The sequence below is a fragment of the Chelonoidis abingdonii genome, chromosome 11 (assembly GCF_003597395.2).
Source record: "Chelonoidis abingdonii isolate Lonesome George chromosome 11, CheloAbing_2.0, whole genome shotgun sequence".
Classification (NCBI taxonomy): domain Eukaryota; kingdom Metazoa; phylum Chordata; order Testudines; family Testudinidae; genus Chelonoidis; species Chelonoidis abingdonii.
Genome location: NC_133779.1, coordinates 20,074,827 through 20,085,588, shown reverse-complemented (window position 1 = coordinate 20,085,588; position 10,762 = coordinate 20,074,827). Strand labels below are relative to the sequence as shown.

Here is a 10,762-nt window from a genome sequence, read left to right as displayed (position 1 = left end):
GGGGGGCTGGCACAGGGTTGGAGTGGATGGGCTTGTTATGGGGGACAGGACTGCAGGGCTGGGGGGCTGGCACAGGATGGGGGGGGGCTGGCACTCCAGCAGTGGGGCAGGAAATGAGGCGGCAGAGGGGGAAAGCAGCCTGCGGTTGATAAGGGGTGCCCGGGTCATGCCTGCGGGCCCCAGATAAAACCAGGGCTGGGGGGGGAAGGAACCCACCCCATGGCCTGGCCCTGATGCCAGCCCCCAGGGCAGCACAAGGTCTTCATTGGCTACTGTCAGATCTTTCGGGGGGATGTGCCTGAGGGTCAGTGTTGGGTCTCTTGGAGCCCCATGGCTGAGCTGGGGGCCGGGGTCTTTTCTCCTAGCCCCCCCTAGACAGGGCAGGGGAGGGACCCTCCAGGGACCCCCAGCTCCTGCACGGCTTGTTCCAGGGCTCGCAAGCCAGCAGGTTCGGTTGTTTTCTGTTGAAGGAAAGGAGCAAAAAGAGGCTGCTGGGGCCTGGGGAGAGACACGTGGGGGGGACACATTTCACCTTGCCCCACCCCTCTAGTGCTACAGAGTTCACTTTGCACCAGCACACAGGCCAGGCTAGGGGTCAGCAGCAGGGGTGCAGGGCAGGGGTCAGTGGGCCCGTGCAAGCCAGCAGGGCAGGGGTGTCAGCGCTCTCTGGTGGAGGGAGGGGATGGGAGATGCTGGGGAGGCGTCCCCGTGCGTGTGTGTGCAGCACACACGTGTTTCTTGGGGTACAGTGCACATGGCCCTGCTTCCTGTGCACCCGTGTTCCCCAGTGCATGTAACATGGGGACGCACTGTGCAGGGTGAGTTTGAGGGCCAGTGTCTCAGTGCGTGCAGGGGGGGGCTTACAAGTGCACTGACCCCCCCCCAAACACAGCGACTCCCCCCTGCTCACCAAACCAAGACGCAGAAATGAACCATCAGGGTCACGCCTATGTCCAGACCTGGCCATGCTCTGACATGCGGCCCCACGGTTGACACCTTCACACCCTGCTTGAGCCCCAGCCAGGGAGCACCGGCCCCAATCCAGCCCCAGGGCGGGGACTGACTGGCTCAGGGGGGCGGGGAATGGGGCAGGGGCCTGTCCCCTCTGGGGGGCACCAGCACTGATCCGGCCTCAGGGCAGGGACTGGCTGGCTCAGGGGAGCAGAGAGTGGGTCCTGGGGCCTGTCCCCTCTAGGGGGTGTCGTCCCCAATCCAGCCCCACAGCGGGGACTGGCTGGCTCACAGAACGGGGCTGGACCCCAACCCCAGGGACCGAGGTTCTGTCCTGGCGCTGGCCCCCTGTCAGATGTGGTCACAGAGAACTGGGGAGGGAGCAACTCTCCCTCCCCTCCCCACATTCCCTTCCTCCAGCCCCATTACCTCAGCCCCTCAGGAATCCCGGCCCCAGAGGAGGTGGAAGGATCCTTGAGAAACATCAGCTGGGGCGGGGAACTGGAGTTAACAGGCCAGAGCCCGGATGCCTGGGTCCTCCCCCAACTCGGGGAGGGGAATAGGGGCTGGTGGTTAGAGCAGGGGTGTGGGGAGCCCCAGGACTCCTGGGTTCTCTCCCCAGCTCTAGGAGGGGAGTGGGGGCTGGTGATTAGAGCAGGGGTGTGGGGAGCCCCAGGACTCCTGAGTTCTCTGCCCAGCTCAGGAAGGGTGGCTGGTGGTTAGAGCAGGGGGGTGGAGGGGCCCCAGGACTCCTGGGTTCTCTCCCAGGCCTGTGCTCTCGCACTCAGGGCCCCGCTGTGGGAAGCCAGAGGCAGAAGCTGTGAAGCTGCCCCCCGGGCTCACTGGGGAAGTGAGAAACCCGGCAGGGTGGGGCCAGCTCCGGCCCCGCGTGTGGTTTGGGCTCCTCCCAGGAAGCCTCACCCGCCCAGGCCTGGGCAGTGAACGCGGCTCCCACCCTCTGCTGGGGGCACTAACCCCTCACTGTGGAGACTGCAGTCTGGGGGGGAAGGGTGGGAGCCAGGTCTCCTGGGTTCTCTTTCCAGGGGCCTCTGGGAGTGGAGTGGGGGATCCTCATGCCTCAGTTTCCCAACATGGGGTTCTGGCTCAGTGATCCTACCCAGCTCCCCACCCCCCTTCCCTCCCATGGCAGAGGAATTCGGCCCAGAGCTGAGTCCGCATGGTGGCTCCCTGTAACATGGCCCCAAGCTGGAGCCGATTCCTTAGTATGGGCAGATGATTCTAGCCCCCACAGCGCCCGCTTCCTCCCTGTGCACAGAATAGAACCCAGGCATCCGGGCTCTCAGCCCGTACCCCCAACACCAGGCCGCTCCCCTCCCAGAGCAGGGGCAGAACCAGGCTCCGGGCTCCCAGCCCCCCTCTTGCTCTAACCACAGCCCCCGCATCCCCCAGAGCAGGGCAGAACCAGGCATCGGGCTCCCAGCCCCTCTCCGCTCTTAACCACCACCCTTCGCCTCCGCTGCGTCCAGGCTCCAGGCCCCGCCACCTCTGCTGCTCTAATTACCGAGGTCCGCCTCCCTCCCCAGAGCAGGGCACTAATGAACCCAGGCGTCCGGGCTCCCAGCCCCAAGTCCCCTTCCAAGAGCCGGGCCAGAACCCAGGCGTTCCGGTTGCTGACGCAGGCCTCCCTTGCAGCTCAGCGCCCGCTAGGCCGAACTGGGGCTGGACTTTGAGGGGCCCTGCCTATGTGGGGCGGGGCGCTGTGGTCTCTGGCTCCCCTGCTGGTTCAACGCAGATATGCCAGAGATCTCGAGACGGGGCGGGGGCGCGAGGGCGGGTGGCAGGAGCAGAGCATGCAGGACACCTGGGTTTCCTTCCCTGGCACAGCGTGCTGCCATCTCCTTTCCCTGGGCCCTGCCCTCAGTTTCCCTGGCTGGAAAGGGGGAACACGATTCTCAGAGTGAGCTCCTTTTGGCAGGTCCCCATGGGGGGGGCCCCAATCTTAGGTCGAGGGGAAGGGAAACCATGCACGGGGGGGCCAAACCTGAGTTGGGGTGCAGGCTCCACATGGGGGGGGGCCCATCTCAGCTGGGGTGAAATCAGGGATATATTAGGGTCCAAACCAGTAATAATTTTTAATTAAACTCTTGTCTTGATTATTCCCAGGACCAGTGGGACAGCAGCTCCCCCGCTGGGATGGGGGCCCTGGAGCTCCCCACCCACTCCCCCCCCAGCCCACTCCTGGGGTCACCTACCGGGCAGTCCCCCCGGCAGCGCCAGCGGCGGCACTTGGTAGCGCGGCGCAGCTCCTCCATCTTCGCGGCGTGGAACAGAACAATTCATGTCAGTTCAGCAGCTACCCCAAACCCCACGCCGGACGCCTGGGTTCTCTGCCTGCTCTGGGGCAACTTACGGCAGTGTCACTGGGGGCTGGTCTTCCTCGCCGCATCTCCGCTCGCGGTCTGCACCACGGATGCTCCAGAAGGCATGTCTATGTTTTCTCCTGCGGAGGTGTCGCTCAGCTCACGGGCAGCGTTCCACAGCTTCCTGGAGGAGGCTTTGAGGGGTGAGACCCTGGCCCATGGACTCCCTTCCCCTTCACCCGCTCACCAGGGACTTCGCAGCACTCCTGGTCCCCCACCCCACCCCTTAGGAAGAAGAGCTTCGTAGGACCTTGCTGTCATTAAGGCCCACACCCACCTGAGAGGGACCCATAGAGGACACGCCCTGGATCAGTAGCTCCGCCCCTCCCCATATTGCTCAGGCAAAGTTGGCCCCTCCCCTAGGGGCGTGGCTAGCGGCATCCCCAGCCCCTCAGTAACTGGGGTGCAGAGGGTGAGGGCCCGGTGCAGGTGTGCTAGGCTTAGGGCCCACGGGAGCTTGAGCCGATTGGGGCAGGGCCGCGGCCGCCGCAAGTGTTCCCGCAGCTCCGTCTCATACACCTGCCTGAAGGCCGCCATCAGCTTGCTGTGCGAGTCGGCAGGCCACCAGCGCCAGGGTCCTGCAGGGCGTGCCAGGGGCCAGGGGCTTGCGCTCCCCCCAGGGATAGGAGCTCTGTGGGGGAACGGGATCAGTCTGGGTGCCCCAAAGGGCTCCGGGGTTGCCCAGCAGAGAATCCAAGAGTCCTGGCTGCCAGCCCCCGTCCCCCAACCCACCAGCCCCCACTCCCTCGTGGAGCTGGGGGAGAGAACATCAGGAGTCCTGGCTCCCAGCAGCCCCCTTCCCTCCTGGAGTTCTGGGTAGAGAACCCGGGAGTCCTGGCTCCCAGCCCCTGTGCTTCAACCCATCAGCCCTCACTTCCTCTGACGGAGCCGGGAGAGACCCAGTGCGTCCTGGTTCTTGAGTCCCTACCAGAGTGCAGCAGGGATCTAATTCTGTTTCCCGGATGTACGGGGTCCCCCCAGAAAGTCCACGGCCTCACCACCAGCGGGCGCACCTCTCGTGCTCACAGTGCCGCTCCAGGGCGGCGTTCGCGCTTCCTACGAGGGTCGGAGGAGACCGCAGCAAGTGTTACTTCCCACTGGAATCTCCAAGACAGCCGGCTCCTTCGGAGAAAACAGGGGGGTGGTTACAAGTAAGCAGCGGGGAGCTCCGGTACCCTGGGTTCTTCCTGGCTCTGGGAGGTGAAACGACTGGGTGTCCCTCTGGCTGGTTAAGAGGCGGTGGGCTGGGAGCCAGGACTCCTGGGTTCTCTCCCCGGCTCTGGGACGGGGGCTGGGAGCCAGGACTCCTGGGTTCTCTCCCCGGCTCTGGGAGGGGAGGGGGGCTGGGAACCAGGACTCCTGGGTTCTCTCCCTGGCTCTGGGAGGGGAGTGGGGTCTGCTGGGTTAGAGCAGGGAGGGCTGGGAGCCAGGACTCCTGGGTTCTCTCCCCAGCTCCGGGATGGAGGGGGGGTCTGATGGGTTAGAGTGGGGGGGCTGGGAGCCAGGACTCCTGGGTTCTCTCCCCAGCTCCGGGAGGGGAGTGGGGTCTGGTGGGTTAGAGCGGGCGGGGCTGGGAGCCAGGACTCCTGGGTTCTCTCCCAGCTCTGGGAGAGGAACTGGCAGAGTTAGCAGAGAGGAAATCTCTATGGAACAGGATAGGGGCAGGGCCCAGCCTTGGCTGGGGGGGTGTTGTGAAGGGGGCAAACTCCCAACAAACCTCATGAGCGGGGCCGGCTCCTCCAGCAGCAGCGGCTTGATGTCGGCGGTGCAGGGGGGCAGGGTGGGGGCCAGCAAGGCCGGCAAACTGGGGCTGGAGAAGACCTCATGCAGGAACTCCTCATTCTTCCTCGCGGCCCCCCGGAGTGACTCCTCCCTGCTGCAGGGACAGGCAGGGTCAGCCAGGACTCCTGGGTTCCCTCCCTGGCTCGGGGCTGGGGGGTCAGAGCAGGAGGGCTGGGAGCCAGGACCCCTGGGTTCTCTCTGCAGCTCTGGAGGGGAGTAGGGGCTGGTGGGTTAGAGCAGGGGGGGCTGGGAGCCAGGACTCCTGGGTTCTCTCCCCAGTTCTGGGAGGGGAGTGGGGGCTGGTGGGTTAGACTGGGAGGGCTGGGAGCCAGGACTCCTGCGTTCTCCCCCCAGCTCTGGGAGGGGAGCGGGGGCTGGTGGGTTAGACAGGGAGGGCTGGGAGCCAGGACTCCTGGGTTCTCTCCTCAGCTAGGGGAGGAGAGGGGGGGCTGGTGGGTTAGAGGAGGGGGGGCTGGAAGCCAGGACTCCTGGGTTCTCTCCCCAGTTCTGGGAGAGGAGTGAAGGCTGGTGGGTTAGACAGGGAGGGCTGGGAGCCAGGACTCCTGGGTTCTCTCCTCAGCTAGGGGAGGGGAGGGGGGGCTTGCAGGCTGGAGCACCCCTAGTGCTCCCCTGCAGCACAGCGCCCCCTAGTGCCCAGCACTGCCTGCTAGAGGACAGCCCCCCCACAGACACCTCCCAGAGCTTGCAGTGCGCAGGCCTCCTGGACCTGGAGGTGGTGGAGTCCCCGGCGTCCGTCCCAGTGATGGCGTCCAGGTACCGGATCACATCCAGCAGCTGCTCCATGAACCGGAGCTGCCGCTCGGCACTGGCCTCCCCCTGCAGAGAGATAGTCGTGAGAACGCCCCCTGCAGATCGCTGCTACGCTACCCCCCTCCCCTCCCAGAGCCGGGAGAGAACCCAGGCATCCGGGCTCCCAGCTCCCCCTCACCTCCCAGAGCCGGGAGAGAACCCAGGTGTCCGGGCTCCCAGCACCCCCTCCCCGTCCCAGAGCCGGGAGAGAACCCAGGCGTCCGGGCTCCCAGCACCCCCTCCCCGTCCCAGAGCCGGGACAGAACCCAGGCGTCTGGGCTCCCAGCCCCCCCTGCTCTAACACACCAGCGCCCCGGCTCACCCCTCCCCCCCGAGCCGGGGAGAACCCAGGCGTCTGGGGTCCTAGCCTCCCCCCCCACCCGAGCCGCAGAGACCCAGAGTGGTCTGGCTCCCAGCCCCCCTGCTCTAACACAAATCCACACCCGCCCACTCCCCCGAGCCGCGAGAACCCAGGCATCCGGCTCCCAGTGCCTCCCCTCCCGCCCACTCGCCGAGCCACAGAGCACCAGCCCAGTCCGGGCTCCCAGCCCCCCCTCCCTGCCCGACCGCAACAGACACCAGCACCCAGGCTCACCAGCCCCGCCCCGAGCCACAGAGAAACCCAGGCATCCCGGCATCCTACAACTCCAGTGCACTTAATGAGATCAAGCTCGTCGGATCGACAACAGCAGCAGGTCGGAGCCCAGTCTGGCCATTTCTGTCAGAGAGAAACAGAGCCATGTGAAACCTCACAGCTGGGAACCAACGTCCTCCCCTGGAGTGTGCGTGGTTGGGTTAAAATCCAGTAGCTGGGGGCTGGGAGGCTCAGGACTCCTGAGGTTTCTCTCCCCAGTTCGATAGGAGTGGGACGTGGGTTAGAGCAATGGTGGGCGGCCGGCTCCAGCTGGAGGGTCGGGGGTTAGAGCAGGGGGGCTGGGAGCCAGACTCCTGGGTCTCTCCCCAGTTCTGGGAGGAAGTCGTAGGCGGTGGGGCTAGAGGGACAGCGTGGGGGCTGGGAGCCAGGACTCCTGGTCTCTCTTCAGCTCGGGCAGAGGCAGTGGGGGCATGTGTAAGACAGGGGGGCTGGGAGCTCAGGACTTCTCCCACCTCGGGGTGGGGGTGGGTTGACAGCTAGGCCGACCGGTCTTCGTCTGGAGAGGAGATGGGGCCTCTGGGGCTTGAGCGGAGTCAGCCCCCATATGTGGCAGCTCTGGGCTCCACCCAAACCTGCCCCATTGATAGTGGACACACCTGAGTTTCTCCTCCGTCTGCGACTCCTGAGGTGAGCGAAATTGCTTGGAGTGGGGGTTCACTCGGGGGGCAGGGGGAGAAGAGCGTCCCCCGCAGGGAGCCAGGCTGATATTGCCCAACTCTGGGATTCACCCCCCGCTTCGCCCTGGGGAGCTAAGGTGGCAGCGCAGGGCCATAAATGGGGTACATGGGGTGGTTAAGGGTGACTCAGCGAGGCACTGGGGGGCGTCCTGGGCAGCTAGAGGGTCCTCGGTGCTGGAGGGTCCACAGGGGTGCGGTCCTAGGCACTGGGGAGCCTGGGGGTGTTATGGGGGGTCCTTGGGGGGTCCCAGTATCTAAGCACTGGGGGTACTGGGTGCTGGGGGGTAACCAGTAGGGAGTCCCAGGGCGCGTGGGAGGTCTGGGGGGGTAGGGTCCCAGTACCAGGCACATAAGGGGGGCACCAGGGGGCCTGGAGCTGGGGGGATCTCGGAGGCGCGGAGGCAAGAGGTCCCAGGGACTTGCCCAAAGGGGAGTGTTCGGTGTACCGGGCGCTGGGGGTGCAAGGTACAGGCGGGCTGGGGGGGTGTCTCCACAGGGTCCCAGGATGCTGGGGGGTCCGGTCAACCAAGGTGCTGGGGGGTTAAGTGGGGATGAACGCTGGAGCCGGGGAGGTTCGAGGTACACGGTGCTGGGGCCCTCATAGGGGGTTATGGTACCAGGCGCTGGGGGGGGCCTCTAGAGGGGGGTACCTGAGGGCGCTGGGGGTTCGAGTACCTGGTCGCTGCGGGGGGGGGGGCTCTAGGGGGTACCGGGCGCCTGGGGGTTCCGGTACCAGGTACTGGGGGGGAGCTCTAGGGGGTTACCAGGCGCTGCGGGGAAGGTTCTAAGGGGTTCCGGGTACCAGGCTTCGGGGCCCTCTAGGGGGTACCAGCGCGGGGTGTTCTGGGTACCAGGCCACGGGGTGGGGATTCTAGGTCCAGGAGGGGCGGGGCACTGGGAGAGTTCGTGGGTACGGGTGCTGGAGGAGCTCCTAGGGGGTCTGGGTACCAAAGCCACGGGGGGGCCTCTTAGGAGGGTACCAGCTGGGGGGTATCCGGGCCAGGTCTGGGGGGCTAGGGCAGGGGATCCAAGGCTGTGGGGGGGGTTACCGGTAAACAGACCGCTGGCGGCACCTCAGAGGGTCGGGGCTACAGGGCGCGGCGGGGGGCCCTGGGTACCGGGTGCTGGGGGGTTCTGAGTACTGGGTGCTGTTGGGGGGCTCTAGGGGATTGTAACAGGGACTGGGGAGGGGCTCTTGGGGGGAGTTCCAGACGCTGGGGGGGGGTTACGCGGTACCAGGCGCTGGGGTGGGGCCTCAGGGAGGTACTGGGCCTGGGGGGTTCTAGGTACTGGCGCTGGGGGGGGCTCTGAGGGCGTTGTACCGGGACTGGGGGGGGCTCTGGGGGGTCCGGACAGCTGGGGGGGGTTTCGGGGGTACCAGGCGCTGGGGGTGGCCTCTAGGGGTTACTGGCGCTCTGGGGCGGTTCGGGTTTACTGAGGCGCTGGGGGGGGGGGCTCTTAGGGGGTGGTACAGGGGACTGGGGGGGCTCATAGGGGGGTACCAGCGCTGGGGGAGTTCTAGGGTTCTGGGGGTACCAGTGCACTGGGGGTCTCTAGGGGTACGTACCAGGCGCTGGGGGTTCCGGGTACAGCACGGGGGAGGCTCCTAGGGGTGGTACCAGCACTGGGGGGGTTCCGAAGTACTGGGCGCTGGGGGGGGGCTTCTATTGGGGGTACCAGGCTTGCTGGGGGTTCCGGGGTACCAGAGGGGGGCTCTGGGGCGGTACCGCATTGGGGGTTCCGTGTACTGGGGGCTGGGGGGGGCTCTAGGGGAGTGGTACCAGGCGCTGCGGGGGTTCCGGGTACAGGCACGGGGGGCTCTAGGGGCGTACCAGGGGCTGGGGGTTCCGTACCGGGCACAGAGCACAGGCCAGCAGCCATGGCGCTGCCGAGGGGCGCAGAGTGACCCCAGCGGTCGCCCGGGCTTCGGGCAGGAAAACTCGTCCCCAGGAGGCAGCGCAGCTCGTGGGGACACAGCGGGTTCAGAGCTCCCCCCACCACGTGCACAATGGTTGCCGCACCGCCCTGCCTCCCCCCGTGTGATCGCCTCCCGCCCAGCACCCTCGACAACCGCCCCGGGACATGCGTCTCTCCAGCGTGCGATGGTCCGCCCGGCAGCCCCTCCCCCACAGGGAGGTTTGATGGTTTGCCGCCCGCGGCCCCTCCCCCTCGAGCTGCGATGGTCCCGCTCGGTACCTTCTGCTCAGTACACTGAGATGCCGCGGCGCTGGCCATCTTTCGATGCTGACCTGGCGTAGCTGAGCCCGCCCCCTTGGCCGCGCTGGTTTTGCACTCACGATGACCTGACGCTCATTAGCTGATTGGACTTAACAGAACACGCCCTTTCTATCCGCTCGCGCCATCGAGGGGCGGGCCGCCGGAGAAGAGGCCGGGCCGAGGTTGAAGTGCGGGGCCGGGGTAGTTAGCGAGGCGGGGCCGGGTGAAAGGGCGGGCTGCCGGGTTTGGTTATCAGGGCGGGGTCTGGTTTGAAGGGGCAGGAGCCGGTGAAGGGGCCGCGGGCCGGGGTTAGGGTTATCGGGGCAGGGGCCGGGTGAAGGGCTTGGGGCTGGAGGTGAAGGGGCCGGGTTGGGTTATCGGGCGGGGCCGGAGAGGGTGAAGGGCGGGGCCGGGCTTAGGTTTATCAGCGGCGGTGGGCGAGGTTGAAGGCGGCGGGGCCGGCAGTAGTGAGGGTTGATCAGGGCGGGCTTGGGTGATCAGGGTCTCGGGGCGGCAGATGAATAGGTCCCGGGTTAGGGATTCGCGGCGGCGGCCGCAGAATGAAAGGAGGCTGGGTCCGGGGGTGGGAAAGGGGCGGATGGACACGCGGGGGTTAGTGGTGTTCTGGTGCGAGAGCGGGGTGACGCGGAAGTGAGGGGCTGGTGGGGATGGCCGGGTTAGGTTTCGAGGCATTAGAGGGGGATGATCGGTGCGCGGGTGAAGGGGCGGAGGTGGAGCTGGGTATAGTGGGGTGTGTTACGTGGGGCCGGGCGTGGGTTGAGGGGCGGGGTTGGGTTTGAAGCGGGCCGGGTTGTAAGATGGATGTGATCAGGTGTGCTGAGTGGGGTGGGTGGGCGCGAGGTGTGACGAGGGCGGGTGCTTGATTGGAGATGTGGCGGCCGGGTTGGGGTGATCTGGGGCAAGAGGGGGCTGGACTATGAAGGCGTTGGTGCGCAGGGTGGAGATGGGCCCGCGTTAGGGTTATCGGGGATCAAGATGGGGGGGATGGGGCTGGTATGGAGGGGTGGATGAGAGGTGAAGGGACAGAGGGTGCGTGGGTTGGAGAGGGGGGGGCGGTGTAGGATGTGGTACTGAGGGCCGGGGCGGGGAAGGGCGGGCCAGGATGAGGGCCGCGGATGGGTTAGCGTATATCGAGGGAGGGCTGGCCGTGGTAGAAGGGGCAGGCGGTGAAGGGGCGGGGTGCGGTTGAGGTTATCGAGGGCAGGGGCCTGCGATGGGTGGGTGTAGGGGCGGGTGGCCGAGTATGTGGTGACGAATCTCTCTCTCTT

At 66.5% G+C, this 10,762-nt stretch overlaps 1 protein-coding gene and 1 long non-coding RNA gene across 2 annotated transcripts in view; one reads left to right on the top strand and one right to left on the bottom strand.

Annotated features, from left to right (window-relative positions):
- The window catches only part of FLNA (filamin A), a 58,884-nt gene extending 57,426 nt beyond the window's left edge, over positions 1-1,458 (bottom strand). The window contains exon 1 of the mRNA XM_075070797.1: positions 1,381-1,458. The gene's annotated coding sequence lies outside the window, so the exon portion shown is untranslated. The remainder of the gene's footprint in view (positions 1-1,380) is intronic.
- The window catches only part of LOC142047515 (uncharacterized), a 329,291-nt gene that overhangs the window by 101,955 nt on the left and 216,574 nt on the right, over positions 1-10,762 (top strand). The window lies entirely within an intron of this gene.